General features: G+C 50.1%; 1 long non-coding RNA gene across 2 annotated transcripts; it reads left to right on the top strand.

The window, feature by feature from the left end:
• Positions 1-231: 231 nt before the first annotated feature.
• Positions 232-8,162, top strand: LOC311585116. Of its 2 annotated transcripts, XR_014775105.1 has the most exons (4): positions 232-505; positions 4,573-4,722; positions 4,830-5,006; positions 7,894-8,162. It is a non-coding gene; the product is annotated as an uncharacterized lncRNA (long non-coding RNA). The 2 variants fall into 2 exon arrangements; XR_014775104.1 differs by lacking the exon at positions 4,573-4,722.
• The last annotated feature ends 7,688 nt before the right edge of the window (positions 8,163-15,850 follow it).

Genomic DNA, 15,850 nt, shown 5'->3' with positions numbered 1-15,850 from the left:
ATGCTGAGCTGGATGGGCTGCTCTGAAGAGTAGGCTATGGAAACTGAAAGCAGGGGGCTGTGGTCCAGGGTGGGTGGGATGGAGCCAGCCTGCTGGAGAAGGTCGGGCAGCCCTGCTTGGCTCACAAAGGGTCCTTGTTGTGGGTAATGGGACTCCCCTGGCAGCTTTATTTGCTGTCAGTGGTTTTTATTAAAGTCTCCAGTTTCAGACCCTCCAACCTCCAACCATTGTGTGTGCTCCCCATGGGCCTTGCCCCCAGTCCCCAACCCCCAGCCCCCAACCCCCAGCCAGGGGGGGGGGAGTTTGGGGGGGGAAGGGGGAGGACTAAGCTGACTCCAAAGGGCCTTCTGCCCTGCCCTACCTTGCCCTGCCTCCCACCTCTACCTCCCAGGATGACAGCAGAGAAGCTGTACACTCAAAGGGAACATCGCAGCCTTTACCCTCAACATCCGACCCGTGTCTAATCTATCACGTGTTGGGGTGGCACTGGGTGATGAGTTGGCCGGTAAGAATTCACAATGATGCACACATGTGTGCACACACATGTGTGTCCATGAGGGGTGTGCACCCATCTGTTTCCTCTGCATGAAATAAACTAGAACGCGTATTGCTTAGAAATTGAGAAGGAGGCAGGGAGGGGGGTACTACAGCTTGACTCTATTAGCATTTAGGGGTGCCTCCTAGACATCCTGATCCAGGGGAATGTACCAGACCCCCAGATCAGTCTGGAAGTAGGAACATAAGGATGTTCAGGCCCAGATTGCCATCTGGATACTTTCTCCTGGCTCCTTTCTCTCCTTCTGCCATAGGGTTAGGGAGGAAACTGTGGGAGGTCGGCTCAGCCTTGACCTTGGGTAAGTAGGGGGTCTTAAATATACTGAATATCTGCGGGTAGTCTCATCTCACTTCCCACAGATAGTAATGCAGAGCCCCCAGGCTTGAATTCCCAGCCCAGCACCCCGGCAGCTGTGGGAGGCCTGGTTCTCACACACTTCTATCCAGCAGGCATACCTGGGGTTTGAGAGTGAACACACTTAGGCCAGGGTCTTCAGTGGGACGTCCTGAAGCACAAGTTTGCAATGAACATGGGCACTCAGGTCCCAGAAAGTCCTTACTGAGCTGGGGAGACAGGGAGACAATCTGGATGAGGCCTGGGTGGGTGGGGCAGATGGAGAGATGGCTTCTTCCTCTGTGTAGCCCACTCTATGGGATATGAGGTGGACATTGTCCAAAGCCTCTGACTGTGTGTGCTGTGGGGTGTGGGCAATTTGTATGAGTGTGCATGCACATCTATGTGTGTGAATGTGAGTGTGGTGGTGGTAGGGAGTTGTGTGAGCCCAAGCATTTGGAATGAGTCAGGAAGTCTATTTGCACGCTAGCATGTGTCTTTCCAGGGGTGCTGCTCTGTGAGGTTCCCCTGTGCTTAAGTGGAAGGTATCTGTGTTTGAATGTGAACACATATGTGTGTGTGTGTTGTCAGCTGTCAGTCTTACGTATGTTGGAGTGTGTCAGAGAAGGGGGAGGGCCAGAGGACCCACAGCCCTCCCCAGGGTCTTCTAAGCTCCTGGCTCGGCTTGTGCCAGGCCATTTGGGGAGCGCCCGTGCTTTATGGTGCGAGGGTGAAAAATGGAAATGCTAATAAGTAGTCGTTAAGTTGTCTTGCAAAAATGTTAAATGATAAATTGGGTAATGTTATTGTTGAAATGAAATATGTAAAATAAATGAGTTATTTATTTCTAATAAATATTTTGTTTACGATATATTTGTAGGGATGTTAATTATTTTCCCCTTCAATCGGGGCAACTTATAAATTCTAATAAAGTGCAGGCAGTGGTGAAAACAGAGAGGACAGTGTTGGCTCCTCCAGGTCAGGCTGCTGGAGGTCTTCCCCCTCAATGGATGCCATTGGGACTCACTGCAGTTCCAGGCTCAGGACATAGGGAGGGAAAAAAAAAAAAGCAAGCTAAACTAGGTAAGGAACTCCTGGGGTCCCAGCACTTAGACAGCTGAGGCAGGAGAATAATGCAGTTTAAAGACTGCCTATTGGAAGAGTGGTTGGGAGAAGAAGCACACACCTTTAATCCCAGCCCTCGGGAGACAGAGGCAGGTGAATCTCTGAGTTCGAGGCCAGCCTGGTCCACAGAGCAAGTTCCAGAACAGCCACGGCTACACAGAGAAACCCTGTCTTGAAAAAAAATAATAATAATAGAAACTGCCTAGGCTATATTAATAAGACTTTGTCTCAAAAAGGAATGAGAAAGGGTGAAAGAAAAAAAAAAAGGAGCGAGACAAGCAAATCAGGAAAGAAGCAACATAGACAGGATTTCCATGATGAGATGATTAAATATCCCTAGGCTGGGTCCTGCTCCTTAGCTCAAGCTCCAGGCAGTTCTGCGACCATGGGAAAATTTTTCACGCAAATAACAGTAAATACCAAGAGAAATCAAACAGCAATCTCATGTCACCTACACCTGCCAACAGTGCTGAGCTATGTGCCTTCAGTGACTCCCACTTTCCCAGTCCCTGTAGTCGATGGCCTGAGAGCCACACACTCCATCCTCCACTGTTTCCAGACCCCACCCCACCCTGCTCCTCTGCCCAATTAAACTTTCTCTTGTCTTCCTTCAAGGAAGCCTACCCTCCACCTTGGTCCCACCTCTTCTCCCTCAGCCCTTTTCTTTCCACAACCACTCCTCCTCCCAGGCAGGACTTCTGAGGACTCGTGGTATCAGTAGCCTCTTCAGGGTAATCCCAGCTGAGCCCCTTGGAGAGCCACCTGATCAGAAGTCAAGCTAGGCCCAGGCCTGGCCCCTACGGCTGGACCACGGGGGTGGGAGTGAGGTTGCACATTCCCCCTTCAGAACAAGCTGCTTCCCTGCGGGCATTATCTCCCTGTGGGTAATAAAACTGCTGAGGCAGGACCACCTGGTGGGCAGGGACAGGCAGCTCAGGGACCTGAGGTAGGACTGTTCTGTCCCTGCCCTAGGGGCCATCCAGCTTACCCTGGAGTCTGCTCACCCAGCTCCTGGGGCTCTGTGACGAGTTCCCACGATGAGCCTCCGGGCTGACCAGATAGAGGACTCAACCACTTCAAATGCTTCTTTCTGGGGTGGGGGTGGGGTGGTCACGGTGTAGGGTTGGGCAGCTTCTAGGTGCTCCTGAGAATTCTTTAAAATTGAGGTGGGGATTCATGCTTTCAGAAAGGGAGACCTATAGCTCTCTGTGCACCTACCTCTACCCACCAGCACTGCCCCCCCCAAGCCTCTATACCTGCTTTACAGAAACTATCCCCATCCACAGGCCCAGCCTGTGTGCAGGAACATGTGTGCACATGCAAGTGTGTGTGCAAGAGGCCAGGTGTGTGGGAGGATAGAGAGACCTTTGGTCTTGACTAAGAGGAAGGAAAACAGCATCAGTCAGCAGAGACGTGCTACGTACACGGCCCACTCACAAACCACACACACAGACACACTTGTACACAACACAGCTTTGCGAGTGGGAGGTACTAGCACTGCACACATCTAGCCACAAAGCCCCAATTCCATATAACCAAAGTCCTACAGGTACTCCTTGTGGAAGAAACTTGGAAGGGATAACCAAACAAACAAACAAAAAAAGCATTGCCCATCTGTGGGCCTTTGAGGTAGAAGGAACGGGACTTGACACTGGGAGAGGGCGCCCCCTGCTGGACAGAGCAGCCATACCAGGTCCCCACCTCAAGCTTTCTCCCTTACCTCAACCCACTCATATTCAAAGCAGTTGAACACTCAACATGCTAGTTTACCACACAATGGATGAAGTGTAAACAGGAAGCATAACTCTGGGTTCTTCTCAAAACATGTAAAATGTTTGATCATCATTTGTTTAAACTGTATAAATAGTCCACCCGGTTTTAATAGGATTTTTCTATGAATCGGCAACAAAGCATGAAATGTGATATTTTCGCCATGAGTAGCTGGGAAATTAGTCACCTCTGTCCATGAAGCTCTGCTGGCTGGAGACCCTCATGCTGTCTTGCCCCACCCTCCCTTCCAACTCAAGCCACACTGGGTTCTTCAGAATGCTACCCCTTCAGCTTCTTGGATAGTGGGGGCAGGGGGGTGGGCGAAGTGGAATTCCAAAGAGCCCATGATGTTTGTCTGAAAGCAAAGATAAGGTATCCTGTACCCCATTTCCCAGGGTCTCCATTTGAGTTCAAAGCTTTGTATCCTGAGTCCCACCATAGGCTTGAGTGAAGGCTAGCCTAAAATTCAAGATGAACAGTCAGTGTAGGAATGGTTTGTTAGCTTAAGAGTGAAACGATTGGAGCCAGGCATGGTAGCACACACCTTTAATCCCAGCACTCAAGGAGGCAGAGGCAGGCAGATGGATGTGAATTTGAAGCCAGCCTGATCTATAAAGTGAGTCCAGGACAGCCAAGGCTACACAGAGACACCCTGTCCCAGAAAGAGAGAGAGAGAGAGAGAGAGAGAGAGAGAGAGAGAGAGAGAGAGAGAGAGAGAGAGAGAGAGAGATGATTCACCATTTTCCCCCAAATGCCCCCAAAGAGTTCTCAAACTTGCCCCCCCTCAGGCCGCTGCACAGGCATCTACTGTTCCACTCTCACAAGAGGGAGACCCATGAATCTACCAAGGAGGCGGCCGAGCTTACCACCTAGGCCAGAAACAGAAGGTGCAGAGACAGAAGGAGCCACAGTTGGTTATGAGGAAGGTCAGATCAAAGGTGGGAGCCCAACAGATTAGAGAGGAAAGGGGTGAGGCGAGACTTGGGGAGCTATGCGGGCAAGAAACTATCCAGTGTCTAAGAAAGGTTTCCCAATTCACTTCCAGATGTCGCCTGACCCCTGGTGCTTGGCCCTACCACCAAACCCTGTAGCTTCAAAACATCCCTCCTCTGCCTCAGGGCCCTGTCTGGAAAAGCAAACAACTGATGGATGCCAGTGACCGAGGACCTAGGAGCAGAGCTGGCTGGCCCAGAGGCAACCAGCCAGCTCAGGCCATAGCCTGGTGAGACTCAGCCTCAATGTTGGGCATGGACCATGGGGGAGGAGAGGGGGGCCTCCTTCCGACACCACGTGCTCCACAAGGAGCAGGGCCCCTTCCTTTCTGCCCCCCTGCCCCTGGCCCTAGTTGAATAAAACTCTGGGGGTTAGGGGAGCTATTCATGGAATCAGAGAATGTGTGAGCTGCCTAGCAGCCCCCTCTCATTAGAGGACCCCCGTCAGGTGGCGCTCATTAACTTCAAGTTGTCTCTTGTTTTAAAACTCCGAGTGAAGGGGGGCAGGGTGGCGGGCACATTGTCTGGCTACTGCCCCAAAGAGATTAGGCACCCAGGGGGAGGAGGCAGGCAAAGGCCCTTTAATTAGTTACTTTGAAAGGTTCCCTGTCCCCTTTCTCTCAGGTCCCCCTCTTACCGTGCCCCCCCTTGGCTGGGCCCAGCTTCAAGGGGGGGGCAGTCTTTTCTGCTTGGTAGAACTGCTTGGTCACTGGGCTTAAATCCGAAGTCTTTGTTCCTGCCTGGACAATGGGCCCAGCACATCAACCACAGAGGCCAGAGACGAAGCAGGACCATCTACTGTGAGGTTGGACCCAGCTGAGGCACTGTATCCTGGCACCAGGGCACAGCAGGGGCTGGACATCAGACATCATGGACCCTTTCTAGGCAAACAGGAAGAGGACAGGAGGGACACACACACACATTCTCTCTCTCTCTCTCTCTCTCTCTCTCTCTCTCTCTCTCTCTCTCTCTCTCAGCCTCAAGGTCTAGCTTTGGCTCAGAGTAAATGAGACAGCCCTCAGGCCAGGGTCCTTTTCCACATGGAGTTTCTTTGGGAGGTTGTTCCTTGAGCCTCGTTTGAGAATGAGGAGACCCTCTTCCTTTCTATGAGACAGAAGGAATGGCTTGAGTCAGGCAGAGCTGTGTTCCAATCTTTCTCTACTTATTAATGAGTAATGGTCCCAACTCTATTTTCCTCCCCATTAAATGGGGGGACTAGAGGCAGAGGTGATGGCACACATAGTAATCCTAGCACACAGGATGCTGAAGGAAACAGTAGTGAGCTTGCGGCTGGCCTGGGATCTATAGTGATTCCCAGGACAACGTGGGCTATACAGTCAGTACCTGTCTCAAAACAAAATCCAACCAAGGGCCAGGGAGATGGCTCCACAGGTGGAAGCCTTTACTACTAATCCTGACAGCCTGAATCTGACCCTCGGAACCTGTTACAGGGTAGAAGAAGAGATCCAACTCCTGCAAGTTTTCCTCTGACCTCCACATGAGCACTGGCACGCACACACACACACACACACACACACACACACACACACACACACACACAGAGGCAATTACACAAAATAAGTAAATGTAAATAAGAGAAAGTGGGGCGAGGATGTGGCTCAGTGAGTAGAGTGGCTGCAGGAAGACCCAGGTTCCATTGCCAGCATGGCATAAAACCAGATGTGGGAGCACATCTGTCATCCCAGGACTCAGCAGCTGGCATCCTAGGATTGCAAACTCAAGGTCCTAGAGCATGCCTGTAATCCCAGCACTCTGGAGGCAGGCGGATTTCTTTGAGTTCAAGGCCAGCCTGGTCTACAAAGTGAGTCCCAGACAGCCAGGACTACAAGAGAAACCCTGTGTTGAGAAACCAAATTAAATAAATAAAAGGAAAGGAGAGAAAGAAAAAGAAATAAACTCAAGGTCCTCTGCTACATACTGAGTTTGAGACTAGCCTGGGCTACATAAAACCCTGTCTCAAAAAGCCAAGTCAGTAGCAGCAATTTTAAAAGGTGTGAAGGACATCATGCCTTCCTCTTAGGCCCTGAGGAAGCTGTGTAAAAGGCCTCTAGCCCAATGCCTGTCTATTCTAAACATTCCATACACGTTACAGGTTTTTCCTGGCATGGTTCCTAACAGCCAGAGTCTGACCCCATACCCTCTGCCGTTAAGGGGCAACCCATACAGGACCTGTCCTGCTTCTAGGTCCCGGTGGCAAACATGAACTAAATAAACAAGGTGCCACATTTGGGAGAGCCTTCCGGGCAGGAGTGAGGAAGGAAGAAGTGAGAAAAGGACGAGATAGCTGACAGAGGGGTGGATTAAACATAAGGGGATATTTCTGCCTGGTCGGGGGTGTCTAGGGAGGGATGAGGCTGAGTTGCAGGAAGAGAATCGCCTGGGTCAGCAGATTAATGGTACTAACGAAGTTTCCTAGAGCATGGGGAGTTGCGGGGGGGGGGGGGGGGGTCAGGGGCGTCCATGTGGAAAGGCACATGACTAGGGATTGATCAGGCTGTAGATGAAACAGAGAGAGCTTCCCGGGCAGCGGAGGTAGGAAATGCCAAAACCAATTATGCCCCCAACCCCTTTGGCCTCCAGATCCCTCCTCTGGAGAGCAGGGAAGAGGCTGTGACCTCTCTCTCTGTGGGTGCAGCTCGCACAGACGCACACATAGACAGGCTGCTCACGAGGGTAGGCTACGCTCTGTGCGCACAGGGACAGAACACTCACACGAAGGGATAGCCTCAAGATGGTTAGTATTTGTTTGTGTGCTGTACACACACGCACACACACACAAGCACTTTTGTAACTATGTCATTTGATTCTTCACTGTTGTCCTCAAATCCCACCTAAGTGTCTGTGGCTGGCCAGCACACAGAAAGACGGTAGCCAGGGACCCACAGTAGCAGAAGAAATTGAGGAGTGGTGAGTTTCTGCTCCACAAATCTACTTTGGGCTCAACCCTAGGTTTTGTCATATCGAGCCATTTGGGTGACTAATTCTCCAAGTAGATAACTGAAAACGCATCAGCCTCCGGTTAACGGGAGTGTTCTCTATTTGGGGACACCCTCCCTGACGGAACTAATCAATTCTGCATTTGGTTCCTTTTAACAGTCCAAGTTTGTTGAGTGAATAAGTGTGGCAGGTTGGGCACCCGCTCCAGTTTAAAGACTTCACAAAGGATATCAAAGAACCAGATCAAAGGGTGAACAAACATCCCTTACAGGACCTGGGAAAGCCCTTGGTTAAAAATCAACAGTCGAGAAGAGATTCAACATAAGATAAGGGTCTGAATTCACTGCAGCAGCCTGAAGCAGTGGCCTGTCCTCGGGGGTCTTTAGGGAAGATGGGGGTGAAATGGTGAGCCGGAGGCACATGAAGGCTTGAAACTGACTCACTCTCGCACGGAAAAAAAAAAAAAAGCAACTCCCTTTTAAGTGTGTGTGTGTGTGTGTGTGTGTGTGTGTGTGTGCGCGCGCACGCGCGTGCTGTCGGCATCAGAACCTCCAGACACAGGACAAAATTCATATCTGTTGCCAGATGCCAAGTGGTATTATTACAGTTATTGGCAATCATGCCTTATCATAAAATCACTTTCCCTTAAATATGTAAGAAAAATGGCTATTCTTAGAGTGCTTTCTATCCAGCCTACTCTCCTGGGAAATTATTTCCAGTTTTACATTGTAAGAGTGCAAACCAACAAGCAAGTGAGATAAGAGCTCTGGACACTCACATGAGGCCCCGTTGGAAGTTGATCCATGGCACAAGAAGCCACCACCATACTGCCAGGATCCACACGATGTCCTTTTGTGAGATTAAACTCCAAATGTCCTACACAGCCAGTGTTTCCCTTTGGGGATCCTAGCCTACCTACCCCCCCCTTAAACTCCAATCTCACAAATTCAGTCGCTGGGGCTCCTGACCCTAAGATGGCTCCCTCTTCCCGCGCCCCTCCCAGATACCCTGTGTCCCCCACCTCAATGCCTATGAGGGAGCCTTTTGGGGCTGGGCAAGCTTTTGTTAGCGTTATGTGAGCCTCTAGCGACAAGGGCCCTGAAACCCAACTCGACCAAACTCATAAAAGGGGTCACTGTCTCTTTAATTAAAGTCCCCTGTTTGGAGGTTAAAGACAAACCCGTTTGATGGTGCAGGTGTGTAGAGGTGGGGGTGGGGAAGAGTGGAAAGGGCTGGAAGGAAATGGAATTCTATCCTTGGAGGGGAGCAAGGAGGGGGCCTCTGCAGGGGCAGACTGGCTGACCAACGGGAAGGTCTGATGGGAGAGCTGAGGGTCCCTGGTGTGGGGATGACCTCAAGGGAAGAAATGAGGCAGGAGCAAGGAGCCCAGGGGCCTCAGGGCTGGCTCTGATGCTCCTCAAGTATGCGTGCAGTCCAGGCCCAGAGCCAAGCTTGTGCACACCGCATACTATGCGCCCTCAGCCACCCTGCCCAACATTATGCCTCGCTGACCACTCCCCTTGCCCGCTCTGGGATTCCCCCCTTTCCCCATCCCAAAAGTTCTCCATTAAATGAGGGCCCAGGGCCTAATCCCATCTCCACACAGAAGCAACTTCATCACAGTTTAACATAAAAAGATCAGCTGGTATCGACCCGTAATTTGGACCCGTGCCACGCTATTGGCAGGAAGACAGAATAAGTTAGGGTGGCCATGTTTCAAAAATTCTCTGTGTGCACTCAATCACAGCCCAGGGAAGGCGGGCGGGTGCGTAATAACCCAGCCGCGCTCTCCATTTCCCCTGTAGATCAATGCTAATACCAGGAGGCCCCGGAAGATGGATGGAGGAGGCAGGAACCTTGAAATCCCGACAAGGGGGCTGGTGCCGCAACCGATAAAAGATTTCATTGCTGCTGAGCAGGGACATCGAAACACTTGGGGTTGTGAGGGGACAGTCTGGTGGGGGCCGAAAAGCTCGAGAGGGGGCAGCCTCTCTCTCACTCGCGGTTACCCTATCACTCTTAGGCATGCGCACTAACACTTATGCGCTTTGCTCCCACACTGCTAGCCCAAAGCACGACCACTTTCTCAAGCAGGCCTTGGCTCTGAGGTTTCAGGCTCACTCAAACACAAACGCAGACAGGCAGATCTGCTATAGGGAGACAAACTCACTTATAGGCACCCACACCGGCCGTGCAGAGACACCAAGATGCCTTATACCCACGTGGTATGGCCTTTTCTTCTTCCTTCCTTCCATCTCTGCCTTCTTTGCGTTTCCTTCTGATGTGGTTCAGAAAGTTGCTGGCTGATGGGAAATCGGAGAGCTTTCTAAGAATTAAGCCACGCGGACCAGGGCAACAGGCCAGAAGTGTATATGCTGGGCTGAAAGTAAGGGTCCTAGGTCCACTGGACAGCTCAGTTGCAGACCTCTGGGTCTCTGATCCCACATCTATGACACCAGGGGTGTCCTCCAGCACTCCTCTAATCCTTTCTCTCTCCTTGTAAAAAGTCTCATCATGTAGCCCAGGCTAGCCTGGAGACCCCTATGTAGTCTAGGCTGACGTCAAACTTCTGGTGATTCTCCTGAGAGCAGGGATTATAAGACCATAGGCATAAGTCAACAGGATAGGCCAGAGCAGGAACATCTCTAAGGCCTTCCAGATATGAATTTGTCTGTGTGGACACAAATATTTGCAGCATCACACACAAATACAGGCAGGCTCAAAGCTAGCATTCTCAGTTTTGTTTGTTTGGTTGGTTGGTTGGTTAGCTGGGTTTTGTTTTTTGTTTTTTTTGAGACAGGGTCTCTCTGTGTTAGCCTTGGCTGTCTTGGACTTGCTTTGTAGACCAAGCTGGCCTCGAACTCTGCCTCTGCCTGCCTCTGCCTCCCTCTGTCGTTTTTGTTTTTTTAATTTAACTGGTAGACTAAAACATTTGTACCTGTTAATGTGGGTATTAATGTTCAAAACATGCATGTGCTACAAAAATGATTAAATGTATATTTATTTCCTCAAACATTTATCATTTCTATATAATGATGAAAATTTATAAAAATCTTTGTAGTTTTATTAATGCAGAGTACATAATTATTAGTAGTACACTCCTTAGCTTAACTTTTTAGGATGTTCTGAACACATGCACGCACGCACGCACGCACGCACGCATGCGCGCACTGGGACAGAGTAGCTTTTCACAAGAATCTATAGCATCTTTCCCAGAGCAGGATGCCCAGGAGTCTCAGAAACCCACCTCCACCCCCTCAACCTTCCTAGCCACCCCAGTTTGGAGCAAAGAATCAAGAGCAAGTAAGAGACACAGAGAATTGTTGTGAGAAGGGGGGCAGGTGGGCACTGACTAACTCCCTGCTTTCCTTCCTTGCTGCCCTACAAGACAAGAGCCATTTGTATGGCCTGGCACTGACATCTTGTGGCCACCTCTAAGGATTGCAGGCATCTCAATGAGGCACTTGGTCACAGGGTCGTAGCCTGCTGGGGGGCTGCAGCTCCCATCCCTGAAAGCTTTCCCCTATGCCCAGCTGCCAGGAAACACTCAGCAGGATGGCAAGTGCCACCTTGAGGTCAAGTGAAGGGACAGGAGGCCACCTTAGGGAAAGGCTTTACTTGATAACAAAAAGGGTTGGAGAAAGTGAATGCTTAAGGGAACTTCAGAGTAGGGTAGAGATGGAACTGTGCCTTTCTATAGCCTCCAGCTGACAAGGAAACCGACCCTGAGCCAGGATCTGAAGGCCAAGGGAATAGATGTGGCTTTCCCTAGGTAACCCTGCCAGAAAGAAGAGGCTTGGCCTTATGCATGTTTGCTCTACAGGGGAGTATTTATCCTTCTTACACCCTTAACCTGTTGCAGGATGAGGCAGGGAGGGCATAGCTTTGTCCTGGCAGAACCTCTACCCCCTGAGGAACAAAAAAGACTCAGCTCCTTGCCAGTGCCTTACCCCTCTCTGAGCACAATGGAGGCTGCTAACCATCACAGCCTTCCATACAGAGCTCTAGTTTGGAGATCTAAAATGATGTTGGCTTCCATCACCAGGGCTGGTGAGGGGGCTAAGGCAGGAGTAAGTGGGTTCCCCAGAGCCAGCCTCCTCCGTTCTGGTGAGGTCTAAAGGAGAGATACACAGAGATAGCCATGGCGGAAGTAAGGGCCTGACTGGAGCCTCCAGGACTCACGCTTCCTCATACTCAACAGAATCTCTGCCACCTCTGAAACCAGGTCTCGGGCACCTAAAAAGTGACAAGCCACACACAGGAGAGGCCATGGGTTCCCAGCTACAGAACCCTGCAAATGCTGGTATTGAGTTTGTTATAAATTAGAGACTCATTACAAGAAGGTGTGAAGGGCTCAGTAACAGCTTTCGGGGGCCATCTTTTCGATTTCTTGTTCCGTTTGTTTATTGCGATTGTTCCTGTCTCATAAGCTTATTGCAAAACCAATAAAAATGATCTATTCAGAGAGGGGAGCTGCTCTTTTGACTAGTAAGCTGCCACTTAGTGGTAGACCCCACCCTTCCCCCCTTCCCAATGGCTGCAGCCCTAGCCTGGTTCACCAGCTGTCTCCTGCCGCGGGGTCAGCAGAGGGTGCCAGATTCCTGCTCACCAGAAACTGTGTCCACCTGCCATGCAGCCACCCTGGGCTGGCCTCAGGCCTCCAACCTGGCCCCATCACACCGAAGACTGTGTACCCCAGCCCTCCAGCTCAGCTCAGTTACGGGGGTGGGGGGAGGGGAGATCAGGGGAGATGAGCGGCCAGAACAAGATCCAAGGATAGTCAACGGGAGGTTGGAACTTCAAGTGGAATTTTGCTGTTTCTGCACTGTGCCTCAGTGGATCTGTGCCATTAGCATGAGCGCCCCTGTGGTGGGTAACCCTGGAAACTAGTAGGATTAGCAGAAAGGCCATCAGAGGTTCCTTACAATCACAAGTCCTGGCTTTGACCTTGACAGAACAGAAGTCATCAAAGTCATAATTAAGGTACTGAATGGACATAGAAACCTCCATCTTAACTGGGCGGTGGTGGCACATGCTTAATCCCAGCTCTCAGGAGGCAGAAGCAGGCAGATCTCTAAGTCTGAGGCCAGCCTGGTCTACAGAGGGAATTCCAGGACAGCCAGGGCTACACAGAGAAACCCTGTCTAGAAAAGCAAAAAAAAATAAAAATAAAAATAAACCAAAAATACAAAAACAAACCAAACAAACAACAACAACAAAAAACCCCTCCAATTCGGTCTCTCCACGCTCCAGCTTCAGGAATGATGTTGGTTGCATGCGGTGACTACAACAGTCCAGCACATTCTAGATTTCCTGGTACTGCCGACGTTGGTGTGGAGATTTTGAGGTGGGGAAAGCGGACATGGTAGAGTAGAGGAGTCTCAGAAAAAGTCCAGCAGACCTCTTTATAGCTTCACACAGAACTCCACGATGTTAGAGTGGGGGACTTGTAAGCCTTCACTTCCCACTCCTTTCTTGTCTCAAACACAGACTCAAGGTCAGACCTGAAGTGACTTGACCAAGGTCCCTCAGCCAGTGGCGGAGTTAGGAGGGGGGGCAAGGTTACCAGCCTCTCTCTCATGTTTCTTTACAAACGTCTGCTGTCCTCTAATTCTTGCTTGCGTCAAAGAGTATGATGTCCTTTCCCAGGTCCCTGCAGCCACCACAGCCCCCCGGGGCTGTCCTTCCCTCTCTCCCACTAAGAACAGGCTGGTTCTCTCTAACGCCAGATTGGTCTCTTTGCCCAAGGCCAATGCACTGGCTCTACCCTGCGGCCTGGAGGAGGGACTAAACCGTGGGAGAAACATTTGAAGTTTCTCTGCGACTCCAAAGAGATAGCAACGGTTAACCGTGTCTTTGTCTACTTGGAGAAGGAGTCGAAGCAGTGAACGGGAGGTGAGGGAGCGAAGGTTCTCAGGAAGGGGAGCACCTCAAGGACTTCTCTATCTTCAGAGAGTCCTAACAGCACTGTTCCTCAATCTCTGAGGATTGGTTTGTACTAACAAACACTTCAAATAGCCCTACATGGGTCAACCCTCTTCTAAGCATATTACTCATCTGCTTAATTTCATTTTATGTACACTTGAGCTGCGCATGGTGGTACATGCCTGTAATACCCTCATGTAGGAGGCAGAGCAGGAGGATCAGGAATTCGAGGTATGCTTTGACTACATAAGAAGTCCCTGGGCTCCATGGCAAAAAAATGTCCCCAAAATAAATAGTAGATGCATATTAAATCATTCAGTCCCCTGGGACTCAGTGTGGAGGTGGGGGGGTCAGGGGGTAGGGGGTGCATAGGATGGTGTTAGGCATTTGCTCTGTCACTCTCTACCTTTTTCCCTGAGACTGTAACAGCTGGTGATCAGAAGGTCCCAGTGAGGGGCTAGATACCTCAGTGGTTCAGAGCAGGGGACCTGGATTCAATTTCCAGAGCCCACATGGTAGTTCAATGCCAGGAGATCCAATGCTTGGATCTGATGTCCTCATCTGATGCCTTCATCTGAATTCCGAAGACACAAACATGGTATACATACAAATATAGATATATATATGTACACATACATGCAGGTGGGAATAAACACCAATACACATGAAATAAATCTTTTAAAAATTAAGAAAACAAAAAGCCCCAGCGATCTTCCTGTCTCTCCTACACGCACACATCCCTGAAGTGCTGGGGTCACAGCTGGGTCATGTGTGGCTTTTCGTGTGAGCTCTGCATATCTGAAGTCATCCATCTCTCTAACCCAGTCTGGCCCCTTTTTGGCCTTATATTTTATATGGCTCTTGTACATGTACACGTGGTACATTCGTATTTCTCTTCTGTTAATCTGTTTATTGTCGGTTTACTTCATAGACTAAAATATTGACCCTTCAGAGGTGGGGTGAGGTAGAACCAGAGTGGTTGGTATTCAATTCCTGCTCAACTAAGTCTCAGTTGCGAGGCCTAGGGCAAGCTGTTCACTCTCTCTCTCTCTCTGACTCAATGGGACTAAAAACAATATCTACTTCAGAGGGTAAGAGGATTCAATAACAACCAAAATGACATTGAATTGTTTAATAAATTAATATTTTTGGGACAGTCCCTCTCTCTCTCTCTCAATCCTCCTGTTTCAGCCTTCCCACAACTTGGATTTCAAAAGTGTTGCTGCCTTTGGAGCATTGCGAGAAGATACATAAAAGAATGGAGGCTTGGAGCTCCCGGTGGGTGATGGGGTGAGCTATGCAAAGGGTTAGGGGAAGAGATGAAAAGCTCAAAGTTGTTAATGCTGATATGGAAGTAAAGCCTCACAAGTAACAGCCTTCTGAAGAACGTGTGACATCCTGCGACAATCTCTGGGCAGGAGTATGAACCACCAGACCTTCCGTAGAGACAGACAAGGCAGATAAGGAGGCTAGTTTACTGTCCTAAGGGCTTATGTGGATTTCCTCTTTAGAGACAAACTGTTCCAGAAAAGGACTGAAGTTCAGGATTCTTCTGCCCTGCTGAGCCCCCCAGGAGCTGCTGGGGGAAAAAAAATCTACACAGCAGGCTTTGGTGGAGCACGTTCCCATAGCCTGGGAATCTTCCTTTTACAGACAGTACAAGGACCGGGGCCTCCCTGTGATGGGGAGGCAAAAAAGATTCAGAACATTCCAAAGAGATATGCTGTCCTTGGAGTCGTCAGCACAATCCTTGTTTACCACAATCCGGGTCACCTCTGCCCGGGCTTCTTTGAGGATCAGTGTTTCCTGCTTGAGACAGGCAGCGTGGACCACAGACCCCTCCCACTGCATTCCTATTTGGAGGAGGCTTTCTGCTGGGTTCTGGAAGCCAGAGTGAGGGGTTCGGTGGCAAGAACCCAAGGCCTTCTCGCCCCCTCCCACACAGCAGCCTGCACCGACATCTCTGAGAAGGCCTTTGATTAAAGAGACAAGTGACTTTGCCCATTCTATTGATCAGAATAAATTACTAGGAACTAATTTATGGGCCTCCCCACTGCCGATGACATGGTGGATTGTGCGCTATTGGTCAGTAAATTGGATTGTCAGGCTAGATTATTGGTTCGTATACAGTTATCTCTCATAGCAATATCAGGCAGCCCAGGTAGAGGAGTGAAATCCTTTCTCAGCTGCC

Source organism: Acomys minous (assembly GCF_964271855.1).
Source record: "Acomys minous genome assembly, chromosome: 2".
In the NCBI taxonomy this organism is placed as follows: Eukaryota; Metazoa; Chordata; class Mammalia; order Rodentia; family Muridae; genus Acomys; species Acomys minous.
Note: the sequence above shows the minus strand (reverse complement) of the source record. Positions and strands in the feature narration are given on the sequence as shown.